The 14,950-nt window shown below is 34.6% G+C and overlaps 1 pseudogene; it reads left to right on the top strand.

Annotated features, from left to right (window-relative positions):
- Positions 1-6,116: 6,116 nt before the first annotated feature.
- LOC132188870 (uncharacterized) lies at positions 6,117-14,433 on the top strand (annotated as a pseudogene).
- Positions 14,434-14,950: the final 517 nt, after the last annotated feature.

Here is a 14,950-nt window from a genome sequence, read left to right as displayed (position 1 = left end):
GAAAATGTACACAACAAAATAAAAGAAAAAAAATCTTTCAATCAATGCAATCAAATAATCCTCCCAATGACTCACATCACATTCAATGCTTAATTATCTCTATGGTGTTTCCAAAGCATTTGGGGAATGTTAGGTGCTCTCCAAGCGTTTATATTCATTTTCTGCATAACAATCAAATATATTTTAATTTTCTTTGCTTTCAAAAGCATAAAAAGCACTTTGAAAAATATACCTGAAAATCTGAGTAAATCTTACAAAAGAAAAAAACCTATAAAACGATCAAATGAATTAAAACATAAGACCCTTAATTTTAGTTTAATATATATAATTTAAAACATGTTAAAATTGTGTTCCAATATGATTAATTTAAAATCAAAAGAAGTATAAAGGGAAAAAATATAAGAAAAAACATTGATTTTGATTATTAAAGCATTAATAGAAAATTAGTACGAAATTCTGATAAATAAATTTTTGCCTTCTTTTGCTTAAAAAAAAAAAAAAAAAAAAAATCCCTTAAATCATTCAAATGAATAAAACACATAAGACCCTTTATTCTAGTTTAATCCATATAAAGGAAATCATGTTAAAATCTATGTTCCCTTATAAGTAGTTTAAAATGAATAGAAGTACAAAAAAGAAAAAAAATAGCAAGAAAACCTGGATTTTGATTATCAAATCATCAATAGAAAATTAACAGGAATCTTTAATATTGTTGTTGTAATACTAATTTTCAAATACAAATAAAACTCACATAATTTTGAACATTCAAAAAAATACTGAACAAAAATAAATAAGAATATTTTTTTATGAATACAAAATTAAAAAAAAAAAAAAAAATCTTTTATTTTACACCATTTCTAATAGCTAGCTAGTAAAGCCCAAAAAGACATGCTTGATACCAAACAAATTAAAACATTAATTGGTGAAAAAATAAAGGAAGCCTTTGGCACATTTTATCCGTAGGTGGGGATCGTTCAATCTTCACTGAAATAGCTAGCAACAAAGCAACCTTTCAACAGCGAGAAATGCTAGGCCTCATTTTCCTTACCATATTTTGTTTTTCTTCAAATAGATTCAAATCCACCATTGGGTCATTTCACCATTGGATTTTTAGATCTACATGTGGGTCCTACGTATTCAATTGTGGATTTAAAAAAGATTTCCAAAATTTTTTTTAAAAAAATTATTATAATTTAAGAGTAATTTTTTAATTTCATAAAGTTTACATGAACGGTCATTTCACTTTTAAACCGTCAAATTTAACCTCAAACGGGGTGAGCTTGCAGATTTTTTAAAGTTCAATATACTAAATCGAGAGTTTTGAAACTTTCGAGGCAGATTGTAAAAGCGATGAAAGTCCTAGAGGATTAATTGAAGTTTTCCAAGAAAAAAGTTCTTTTGATTAACTATATTGGAAAAATTCAACATACCCATCTCAAATCTCAATTAACAATATCCCCTCAAACTACAGAAAACAATTTAATATTCTACCAATGAAAAAAAGAAAAAAAAAACCCCCTTAATAAAAAAAAAATCTAAAAATATTAATTAAAAATAAAAGGGAAAAACTTAGAGGGTTGCCCTGGGGGGACATTGATAAGTACTTTTTGATAATTTAAGTAAACATTGTCCCAAATCTAAAATTTAGGATCGGTAGCTTGTAAGGGATACAAGAACTTTTTCAACTAATTATTTCGATATGTCTTAAGAGGTAGTTCAATCGGCTATGGATCATACCTTATGAAGCAGAAGTCATTAGTTCGAATCTCTCATTTCTCCTTGTTGTGTAGAAATGTCAAAAAAAAATAAAAATAATAAAAAAAATAAAAATAATTTAGATAGGTTAGAATATTTATTGTGAATGCTCTTACGTAATTAATTTGGATTAATATATGTGTACCGGGTCCTGCCGTCCTTGGCCGGAGCGCGCGCATTCATGTACTCACTGACTTTCTAAGTAACAGACTAAGTACGCCACTTTCTGGATCTATATGGTCGGACTGTTATATTTATAATAATGGGTCAACCATTCATTAATTAATTAACTTAAAGAACAAAAACCCAAATTAAGGAAGAGACCTCGTAGCACTTTCTGGATGTATGTGGTTGGAGTATTTCCTTCAGTCAACTTGATGCAATGGGTCAATCATTGATTAATTAACTTTAAAAAAAAAAAATTAAAAAAACCCCATAAGGAAGAGACCTCGTATCACTTTATGGCTGTATGTGGTTGGAATATTTCCTTCGGTCAACTTGACGAAATCAAAATAAGGTATCAATTATTTTCATTTTTTTTCCTAATAGTCAATCATTTACTTAAAAAATACCCAGGTTACAATTCAGTATGGTAATTAGGAACAATTTCTTAACTTTTTTTTTTTTTTTTTTTCTTTTTCGGTTTTGGATAAAATAAAAAATTTATTAAAGAAGCTAAAAAAAAAAACACTTCTTCAAAACAAGACAGCCTCAAAAAAAATATATTCGAAACTCAGCTAAAGACCAATTAAGAGCACTAACAGCAGCTTCCCAATTATTTTTCCTCAATTTAGGGAATAAAATTACTTTTTAATTTCCTATAAAAACACACTTTACAATAAATTCCCTAATTTTTCCCTATATGAATTAAGAAAAATGATAAAGGTACAACTTAAACTCAATTTTGGCACAACTTAACTTTTAAGTTTTTTTTTAAAAAAATAGCATGTGGAGGAGAGAGAGGGCCTTAAACTAGAAAGAGAAATTTGGTCTAGAAGTTGGGTCAAAGTTGGGTTTAAGTTGTGGCTGTATCACACCCAATGAATTAAATATTATTTCTTTTCATCATTACAACCAATGAGAGAAGAGGGAGGAGAGAAAATTGTTGGGACATGTGAAAGAGAGAGGAGAGAGAATCAGTTTTTTATAATATAATAATATATTGGGCATCTACCGTATTTCCCAATGCATTGGAAAACACTGTAGATGCCATTTGATATTTGTTATATTTAGGGCTTCTGATATGGGTGTATTTTTGTGATTTTTCTGAGATTTTTCCTAGACACAAGGAAGAGAATGAGCTATAGGAAGTCTGCTGCTAGTGCTCTAAGAGAAGAATCACGGACACCTGCATTGACTTTGGATCTTACCCAACATTTAACTTCCAAACAATGTAACGAGAATAAGGTTGTATATTAAATTACACAGAATAAAGTATAGAAGGGGCTTATATATATAGGCTAATAATACAGACACTATATGTACATAATCAATGTGTAACAACACCACATATAATCTAACACCGAAATATCTTTTTCTCTTTTGGAACAAACTAGCTAGCATTTTTCTCATACCATAGAACATACGACCCTTAATTTGAGGATTAAAATTGTTCGTAATTCATGCAATAAATATTACAAAATTTTTAGATCCCGACCACGTACCTATACAAAATTTGAACTGCCTACCACCTGGTTGGACAAGCAGGTAAATATGAATGCCAGGGAAAATTGTATATATTTGAACTTTGGTTTCATACGAGGTAAGTTGGACTGAAACCAAACCATTATCCTATAATGTTAACTTCCTGATATACCAGAACCCACAAGTTGCTTATACCTACTCCTTCGTTTTCGTAGATGCACCGTTTCATGCATGCATGTCGATGATGATGATCATCTGCTTGCTTCCCTAAGTACATACACCTAATCATCAGTATCAATATATCCTGATGCAGATTGCGAAACCGTCAGTTTGTTTTATTTTCTAAACCGACTTTATGTTGTTATTTTATTAGGGTTAGGGTTTTAGGAGTCTTTATTTCGTTATTTTATTAGGTTTAGGGTTTTGGTGGTATTTATGTCATATTTTATTAGGTTTAAGGTTTTAGGGTATAAATATGTGCTTATAGCCTCCAGAGAAATCAGTTGTTGTTTATTATTGATTCTGTTGAATAAGAATTACATATAGGTGAGTTTTCTTCATATTTTTCCTTTAAATCATATATAGACTATATATTTTGAAAAGAATTCTCAGATCATTAATAGACTCAAGATCTAGAATTACATATTTGCTACTTTATTGTTGTTCTTTGCTGCAGCCCACTAAGTTGCGCTGCATCAATTGATATCAGAGCTCAATTACTTTCCATGAATGGGGAGGAGTGACCATTGTGCAGACATGAACAACGTGCACGTGCGCACGGAGACAGTACGTAAGGAGCAACAGGCAATTCACTTGCGGCACATGAGTGGTGGGCCGAACGGTTGTCGTCCCCAACCAAGACCGCGATTCGCGGAGGCGGAAGGCAAATCTGTCGATGAACATTGGCAATACACGAAGGATCGATTTAGGGCAATGAGGGATCAAATTGAAGACATCACTACCCAATTATCCAACTTGTGTGGTCAACATGGGAACGGATCTAGAAACTCGTTTGCAGAGCGCCGAACGCATGGATGTCAGCACCTTGCGCAAGCTCATGCCAATCAGTGGGTGAGTAGATTCGAACTCAAAATTTTGAAATTCGATGAGGATTTAGAACCCGACGAATTTATGGATTGAGTGTTAACTATTGAAGAGGTTTTTGAATTCAACGGGGTGCCCGATGAACAATGAGTCTCTTTGGTGGTACACACATTTCGGGAAAGAGTTGGTGCATGGTGGCAACAACTGAAGAAAACTAGGAAGCGGGAAGGCAAATTGAAGATCAATAGTTGGGAGAAACTATTGAAATATATGCGGGTTGCTTTCTTGCCCCATAGCTATACCATGGGTCAGAAATCATAAAATTGGAGACAAGGGTCTATGGCTGTGACAAAGAAAATAAAAAATTTCTATAAAAAATAGGTAATTAGGAAAACATGGAGTGAGGCGAGAGTCCACGACTGGTCAATTGGACCCCTACTTGCCAACCACAAAGCTATAACCCGAATCCATATTATGTGGAGGTGGAAAAAGAATCTATGGATGAAGAGTTTCAGGAATCCGAATTCATTGATGAAGAGTTCAGACATGAAGATGTTGTAGTTCCTTCGCAAGGATTCATGGATCGGGATTTCCCACCAACCTATGATGACGATGTCCATGAGGAAGAGCCGATTGAAGGACCTTTGGCATCCGACCTAGAGGACGAGTACGAATACGAAGAGGATGGGTTTTCTCCCATGTTTGGCGGCCTCTACCCCGAAGAAGATGACCAAGAGGAAAAGTACGAAGAAGATGGTTTTTCTCTCATGTTTGGCGGCCTCTACCCCGAAGATGATCAATTGGAAGAGGAAGAGCCCACGGGTGACATCGCCAATTATGAAGAAGTTGATGAAGACTTTTCAGGTGAAGTGCCTAATTATAATGATGAAGAGATTGATTATGTTAATTTCCTTGATGTTAAAGATATTTTAAATTCTCCTAACGAAGATTATGGTGAGTTTTATGCAGATAAGGAAAATTATATATTCACAAGGGAAACAATGGCTGATTCATTCTTGAGTATTTTCATGTCACGTCGAAGGGAAAAGGAGCAAGAGAAGTATGGCAAATCCAAAGTATTGCCAAGTAGTGTGTGGGGCCATCACGACAACCATCAAGGTATTCCGATTATGAGGAGCATCACGCTTATTATGAGGTGTTGTCTTGTTTTGATCTTGAGGAAGAGCGAGCGGAACAAGTTGATAGGGCATCCAAAGGATCGTGGAAAGAACCGGCCGAATTCGAGAACGAATTCTCTCCAACAAGGGGAGAATGATGCAGATTGTGTAGCCGTCAGTTTGTTTTATTTTCTAAACCAACTTTATGTTGTTATTTTAATAGGGTTAGAGTTTTTTGAGTCTTTATTTTGTTATTTTATTAGGTTTAGGGTTTTGGGGGGTATTTATGTTATATTTTATTAGGTTTAGGGTTTTAGTTTATAGCCTCCAAAGAAATTAGTTGTTGTTTATTCTTGATTCTGTATTTCTGTTGAATAAGAATTACTCATAGGTAAGTTTTATTCATATTTTTTCTTGAAATCATAGATAGACTCTATATTTTGAGAGAATTCTCAGATCATTAATAGAATCAAGATCTAGAATTACATATTTGCTGCTTTATTGTTGTTTTTCGCTGCAGCCCACTAATTCGCGCTGCATCATATCCTTTCTTCAATGCTCTCCAAAATTTCTTTCGTCCTCTTTCATGTTTTCCTGTCTCCAACATTTCACCCTTCAGAATCACAAACATAGGTGAAAGCCCGGGACGGTATTCTGCCGCACGATTCCCCATTTCTGACATATACTCTACTCTCTTTACTCACCTTTTTTGTGCTTTTGCCGACATTAACTCTTCAACCTACGAGCTATCCTTCTACTCCACTAGTGAGCAGTACTACTCTAACTTCACCGCCACTGTAAAACAAAAGAACCCATCAATCACCACCCTACTTTCCATCGGAGGTTTAGTTAACGCAAACTCTTCGATATTCTTCTCACTCATGGCCAACAGCTCTGTTCACAGAAAGTCTTTCATGGACTCTTCAATAAAAACGGCCAGGCTCTATGACTTCCAGGCATAGACCTGAGCTGGGTTTAGCCTAATACGAGCTCTGATGCGACCAAAATGGCCACCCTCTTGGAAGAGTGTCGAGTGGCTCTAGAGTCTGAGGCTAACAACTCTAGCCAGCCACGGCTGATCTTGACTGTGCGGCTCATTACTCACCTGCAAATTTTGTGCCTGCTGATCCGTCTGTTTCTTTACCAGTGGAATCAATGCAAAACAACTTGGACTGGTCAAATATTGTGGCTTATCACTACAACTCACCATTTTCGGCAAATTTTACGCTCCCTGTTGCAGCTTTGAATGATCCAAGTCTCATGTCGATACTGATGATGCTATCGTTAAATTAAAGTTTAAAGCTAATAATTAAGAATAACTGAATTTAATCATTTAATTTATGTTCTAACACTTCATTCACGTGCATTGTTAAACTTTCCGTTATATATATATATATATATATATATATATATATATATATGATCAAACTAGATTATTTATGTAATCAATTTGATTGATTTTATATTTATCTTCACATGTGTTTTTTATTCTCTTCACCTATCATAGTTTTCTTATATATTATAAATATGGATCATTGTATTGTAATTTATAATCAATTAATAAGTGCAAAATATAGCCCTATTGGGCTAGCTCTACCCTAGAGGTAAAGTGTCTAATATTCAATCACATGTAAAGTCTTGTGTCTCTATTTTCTCATTTTATTTTGCTTTTATATGTAATTTTCCATATAATTATGTTTTTCTTCAAAATTACTACTTTGTCGAGTATATGTGTGAATCTAAAAGATTAGTCTCACATTGAAAATATGAAAGAATTTTGGGTTATGTGGTGTCTTAACATACTATATATTATGGGCTTATTAAAAAACTCCCAAAGTATTTATCACCCAACATACTTATCCCCAAAGATTAATTAGGCTAATAAAAAGAGATTAATTTAATGCTTTAATTTATATTCTAATAAGAATAAAGGGACGGATTGCTAGGGGATTGTCTGCAAACAAGTTGGTTTTGGCATTGCCTTTCTTTGGCTGCATGTGGACGCTTAAGAATTCCCAGGACAATGGTATAGGTGCACCAGTCACTGGTCTAGTAGCCAATGACACAGACACTATTGAGAAAGGAAGTCTTGCCTACAAGGATATCAAGCGACATTACATTCAGACAAATAGCTCTGCCTTAACGTACAATGCTAATTTTGTAGTAAATTACTGCGTAATTGGATCCAATTGATTACTTTTGATGATGTTGAGGCTGTCCAAAATAAGGTTTTATATGCAATCGGCCTTGAGTAAGCCAATAATTACTGATGTTGACACTTGTGCCAAACACCCTTTAAGCTTAAATGAAGCCAAGGTCATCTAATTTCAAGCTTATAGGGATCCTGATACAATGTGTCTTTTTAAATTTTTGGACATTTTTCGCATCTTATTCCTTTATTAGCCCCATCAGAATTGAATGATTGACTTTTCACAATGTATCTTGACATTGGCCCTATCAGGCGGTATCTATTGGATTGGAGAAAACGCATTGATATCATTGAATCTGTTACTTAGGGGCTTCTATATCTCCAAAAGAACCCATTGAGAAAGACAATTATTCACCGAGATTTGAAAGGTAGCAACATTTTATTAGATGACGAGATGAAACCCAAGATCTCAGACTTTGGTATGGCGAGAATTTTTAGGAAAGATGATCATGAAGCAACCGTGGATCAAAATCTTACACTTCTTTTCTTTTGCTAAGTACCTATGTACATTTCTGTTTTCCAAGTATTTGATATTTAATATTCTATAATTTCAGGCATATGAACTGTGGAAAGAAGGCAAAGGCATGGAATTTATGGATTTTTCTCTGGATGATACGCTTTCATTCTGCAAATTAATTTCATGCATGCAAATAGCTCTTTTAAGCATCAAGGAAGACGCTAATGACAGGCCATCTATGCTAAAAGTTTTTTCAATTCTAAAAAATTAAACAGCAGCTCTAACTACTCCAAAAAAGCCAACTTTTTCAAGGAACATAGATGAAGAGGAGAAAAATAAATGCACATTGAAGTCAGAAATGTGTTCTAATAATGATGCAACAATCTCCAAACAAGTAGCACGATGAGCTTAATTGGAGCCCTTGTGAAACATATACAGTTAATCTAAAAAAATCCTCCCACCACTCCCCCTCCCATTTTTTTTTTCTTTTCTTTTCTCTTAGTCATAGTGTATATGGTGATTCACAATCGTTCTTTAAACATTATTGTTGCAAAAATCATCTTTTTATAATCCACTAATAACGTACTTCTTCAAGATGTCTGGGGACTCCCATTTTCTATACTTCACAGTAAAACTCAATTCTTTTACACATTTGCCTTAACCATAAACTGCTTGATTTGCATAAGCAAGGATTACAATATCCAATGGTAAATTCACGGTTTAGTCCCTATTCAAACCAGGAAAATAAATCAAACAAATGATACAAAATTACATTAAAAAAAAAAAAAACTAAACTAAACTAAACCAAACCTATAATTCATATAATTGTAGCGAGTAATGTTAGGTACCATATTTTTATCATCCTAAAATTCTCTTAAAGCCGATATGGCTTTTAAAATTATCATTTGATCAAAATTCAAGTATAATTCATCTAAAATTTACTGGTGATTTTAAAAGCCACATAAGCTTGAAAAGGATTTTAGGAGGATAAAAAAGATGGTACCTAACATATATTACTCTATTGTAGCACAAGAACGTTTTCTGCTGCTAACATTTTTAATTTTTTTATACAGGAAAATCCAATGGTTTGAAGATCACCAAAAAGCTTCCATATTGGTAAAATCAATTACTCACAATTTCAACACGGTATCAGAAAAATTAGAACACTATAATATGCCAACAACAAAATTCACAACCCAACCATTCCCCAAACTGAAAGTAATCACAAAGATTATAAATTTAAGCAAAACCCAGAAAGCACAACTACATAAAATCTTTCAAATAAAATTATATATATCGTATATATACCTGCTTGACCCAGTCTTCCAAAACCCTTAACAGCCTCCCTAGTCAGCTCTCTGAGCTTATCAAGCGACTCAGAAACATGGGTCTCCTTGGTAACCTTCTGCTTCTCCCCCATCCCCAGTCCTTGAACTGCAAATAGCAAAGCAGTTGTTTGTTCTTTTTTGGTCTCTGTAACATCTTTTATCACCATCATAAGCAAATGAAAGTGAAATATTCAGAAACCGGCGTCAAAGAACAAAGCTTTAGAGCATAATTCTGAATTGAAAGATAAAACCTTTGGACTGGTCGGCAATGGGTGCACAAAACTGTGACACTCCCTCGAGTCCCTCCGTCTCTCTGTCTTCGCGCTCCGGAAAAGAAAACAAGGAAAGGATCGTCGCGTTCCCAAATGACGCCGTTTTTTGTTCCTTTTTAGTATTTGCAGTGGTGACCGTTAAGGTTGTTAAGACGACACCATACTGACATATTCTATAGACCTGTAATAATAGCTACCAAAACGACAACCCAATTCACATTTGCTTGCATGATGGTAATTACCAGGCGTACATGAGCATAATATTAAGTTTCAAATAAAAATTCCCATGACAATAAAATTAATGCAGGAGAATTAAAAACTTTTCATTTAGTCATAAACTTGAATACAATAGTACTAGAGTTTCACAATTTTGTACTTCTCAAAATATCTATGAGCCGATCATGAAGAAATTATACTGCATGTAGGGATGTCACCACCATCCCAACCTTTGGAACATCTAAACATGTGATGTAGGGGAGCATATTCAAGAATGTCTCTAAAAATGTATACAAGTAAAAAGGGTGAGTTTTATATATGCAGAAATATTTACATGCAAGATACAATGCGACGTTTACTCCTCTCCCGTCTACTTGGCCTTCCACTAGCATTAATATAAGCCACCGGTTCCAACAATAAGGAAAGCAAGGCTTACACTAAGAGATATGGGGCTAATGTAAGATACAATGCTACATATGTAGTGAAATTCTTCACAGTTGGATCGGCCTGGGTCGGCTTTGATGATGTTGAGGTGGTCAAAATTAAGGTTTCTTATGCCAAGCAGAAGAAACTACTGGTTACTTTGTGTGGCAAGTCCCTTATGATGACAATTGGGAGCTTTCTCTAGAAGGTAACAAATGCAGCAGTCTTGATAATCTATTTGATGTTAAAATAATACTTTTAGAATGCTTTTGCTAATGCTTGTCAAGATTTCAATGGCCTTTCCTGTTCGATTATACATATAATCTTTTTCTTTCTTTTTTTCACTGTTTGGGTTTTGATTGACAATAATCAGATTTCAGTCAGATGATGTACTTTATTGAAGGAAACGTCTACATGAACGGATCCGGATTCCCTACAATTGGGACCCCTGTTAGGGTACCCCTGTTATTACCCTGCCCTTTGTCTATGAGAGGGGGCCGGGACTCAATAAAAGAAGAGGAAAAAAACCAGGAATCTCGTGTAAATAAAACGAAGAAAGCGGGCCTTCTGAGACGAGCAGACTGCTCTATAGAATTCCAGCACCACGTGAAACAATTCCTTCATTGGATAAAGATACAACTTCAGAATATAAAGAACCTTCTGAAAATCCTCTACAGAAAGCATACCAGACCGTCAACAAGCTATACCCAAAATACGGTGATCTATGCCTCTTCTGGTTCTTCCCAACCTCCTGTTTCGGTTTGTCCCTCCTAGCTTCTCATGTGGTATGGATGGTTTCCCAGATTGGCAGTCCTGGAAGGAAGCTCGGTGCCTGCTGTACCAATATCAAGTGATCAAATCAAAATTTGATGAATGAAAATTAAAATAACCATCAGAAACTGAACTCTTGCTATTTCAGGCTGAAACAGAGAAACAAAGCATTAGCAAAACTTCAATAACAATATTATTCATGATGACAATCATTTTTATAGAAAATATGGAAACAGAAAAGTTCATCACACCAATTGGCTATTTTATAAGAATATCCAGAAAGGAAAAAAGAATCACCCCAAAAGCATCCTTGACAATGGGCGTCATATGTTACATCCCCAAAGTTCACCAATATATGAAACACATTCTGGGTATGAGGTACTGACTACTGGAGATTAAACACTTCTGGAAATGAGGTGCTGATTACTGTAAAGAGATTAAACAACTTGTTATAAAGTATGTATTATATAGACATCCATTTTAAGGTCAGCCAAGCCAATTAAATCTGAAGATCACTTCTAAGCAACCCCAAGCAAAACCAACAAATGAAGATCCTCTTACTAGGAGGCGACCTGATTAGGTCTAGCACTCCTGTGGATATCTAACAATAACAAAATTTGCCAATAAAGCAACAATTTGGCTCCTGGAATTTCCCAACTGTGAACCTGAAAAATACACAAGAATAAAAAATTAAATACGACACATAAACATAATAATATCAGAGATCCCAAAACTCATGCAAAGAGAACAATATAAAGTATAGAAAACAGATATCAAGACACATAGAAAAAGGGCCCTGCTCAGGCATGCCCCCTCCTAAAATTTCCCCTGCCCCTCCTCTGTGGGCAGGGAATTAGAGGGGATCCCCATCCCAACATGAGCTTATTGTCTTTTGTATTTATGTTTCTCCTGACTTGGCTGGACTTAGGAAACTGACTTTTCATGGAGTTATTGGGTTGTCTTAGAAAGAGATAAGACATGACATATATGACATCGATATTTATAGAAGATTATCTCATTTCCTTAATAACCTAAACTATATGAACATCCAATTATTTCAGCAATCCAAAGTATTAGAAGTCTGACAGTGACATTGTTTTAAGATCTTTTCTAACATTCGTCTCTCAAAAATTCAATCATGAGATGCATTATCAGCTCAAGAGGAAGGAAATAATGGACAACACAAGGGGCATTTATTAGTGATCATTTTGGGTACAACTACTACTGTTATTCTCCTACTGGGCCTTGTAATCTGTTGCTTAAGGAGGAGAATGCTCAATTTCTACTACATGTACTCACAATCTATAATTGGAAGTTAGGATCATTTACTATTTTAAACCCCATGATTGAGGAACTAACACTTTTGGGCATCTTCTCATTATTATTATTATTATTTTCTGTTAATATAGGAATGGTTGTTACATCTAAAGAATCAGAGTCCAAAATTAATCACATTGCAGCTAGAGGAGATTTTAATGGCAATGTTCCTGATCTGCAAGTCTTTATTTTAGCTGACATTGAAGCAGCTACAGATAGACTTTCATTAGAAAATAAACTACGAGAGGGAGGTTATGGTCCCTTTTATAAGGTAAACTTCGGTTAGACTACATATATTGTGGCATTGCCTCATCATCATTACAAGTGCTTCAAGTTTTAGACTAAATAAATTGGCAGAAACATACCTCTATCTACAAACCACTCCCATGCTACATTTTGGCAGCAGGAGTAGAAAATATCTAGCAGTATCTCAATGATGGAAAGATACCAACTAATCATGGGTGTCTATTTAGTTATTAGGGTGTATTACTAAATGGACAAGAAATAGCAGTGAAAAAGCTTACTAAAACATCGACTCAAGGGTTTGAGGAGTTTAAGAATGAGGTTATACTTACTGCAAAACTGCAACATGTAAATCTTGTGCGACTTTTGGGATTTTGCATTGAGAGGGATGAACGGATGCTGATCTTTGAGTACATGCCAAACAAAAGCTTGGACTTCTACCTCCTTGGTCTGATATCTTTCCTGCAATTCAATTACAGTAAATGAAAGAATGTTAAATGCAATAACATAAGAGCGCTTGCATCTTATTCACAGAAGGCTGCAAGCCAATAATTACTAATGTTGACACTTGTGCCAAACACCCTTTAAGCGCTTAAACAAAGCCAAGGTCATCTAATTTCAAGCTTATAGGGCCTTTTAAATTTTTGGGCATTTTTTCGCATCTTATTCCATTATTAGTTCCATCAGAATTGAATGACTGACTTTTCACAATGTATTTGACATAGACCCTATCAGGCGGTATCTATTGGATTGGAGAAGACGCATTGACATAATTGAAGGTGTTACTCAAGGGCTTCTATATCTCCAAGAATACTCGAGAATGACAATTATTCACCGAGACTTGAAAGCTAGCAACATTTTATTTGATGACGAGATGAAACCCAAGATCTCAGACTTTGGTATGGCTAGAATTTTCAGGAAAGATGATCATGAAGCAAACACAAGTCGGATTGTTGGAACATAGCTAGTAAGTACTTGGCCTAAAAAGTTTTATAACCTAAGCTTTCTTGTTAGTTAAATAATTAATTTTTATGTTAAAAAATCCAATGCAGCAGTTATGTTCCTCCTGAGTATATTAGAAAAGGCGTGTACTCCACCAAATCCGATGTTTACAGCTTTGGAGTTCTACTTCTACAAATCATTGGTGGCAAGAGGACTGCTTGTTATTATGATTTGGATGAGAACCTAAACATCCTAGAATATGAAACTTGAGTAAACATCGCTAAGACAACCGTGGATCAAAAGCTTACACTTCTTTTCTTTTGCTGAGTACCTATGTACATTTCTGTTTTCCAAGTATTTGATGCTTAGTATTCTATAATTTCAGGCATATGAACTGTGGAAAGAAGGCAAAGGCATGGAATTTATGGATTCTTCTTTGGATGATACACTTTCATCATGCAAATTAATTGCATGCATGCAAATAGCTCTTTTATGCGTCCAGGAAGACGCTAATGACAGGCCATCTATGTTAGAAGTTTCTTCAATGCTAAAAAATGAAATAGCAGCTCTAACTGCTCCAAAAAAACCAGCTTTTTTAAGGAAAACAGATGAAGAGGAAAAAAATAAATGCACATTGCAGTCAGAAATTTGTTCTGGTAATGATGCAACAATCTCGGAACTAGTAGCACGATGAGCTTGGAGCCCTTGTGAAACATATATAGTTAATCTAAAAAAATCCTTCCCCCATAGTGTATATGGTGATTCACAATCGTTCTTTAAACATTATTGTTGCAAAAATCGTATTTTTATAATCCACAAATAATGTACTTCTTCAAGATGTCTTGGGACTCCCATTTTCTATACTTCACAGTAAAACTCAATTTTCTTACGCATTTGCCTTAACCATAAACCGCTTGATTTGCATAAGAAAGGGTTACAATATCCAATGGTAATTCATGATTTACTCCCTATTCAAACCAGGAAAATAAATCAAACAAATGATTCAAAATTACATTAAAATGAATAAATAAATAAAACTAAACAAAATAAAACCCATAATTCATATTATTGTAGGGCAAGAACGGCTTCGGCTAACATTTTATATAGGAAGATCCAATGGTTTGAAGATCACCAAAAAGCTTCGGTATTGATAAAACCAACTACTCACAATTTCAACACGCTATCAGAAAAAAAATTAGAAAACTATAATA

Source organism: Corylus avellana, chromosome 7 (assembly GCF_965113065.1).
Source record: "Corylus avellana chromosome 7, dhCorAvel1.hap1.2, whole genome shotgun sequence".
In the NCBI taxonomy this organism is placed as follows: Eukaryota; Viridiplantae; Streptophyta; class Magnoliopsida; order Fagales; family Betulaceae; genus Corylus; species Corylus avellana.
Note: the sequence above shows the minus strand (reverse complement) of the source record. Positions and strands in the feature narration are given on the sequence as shown.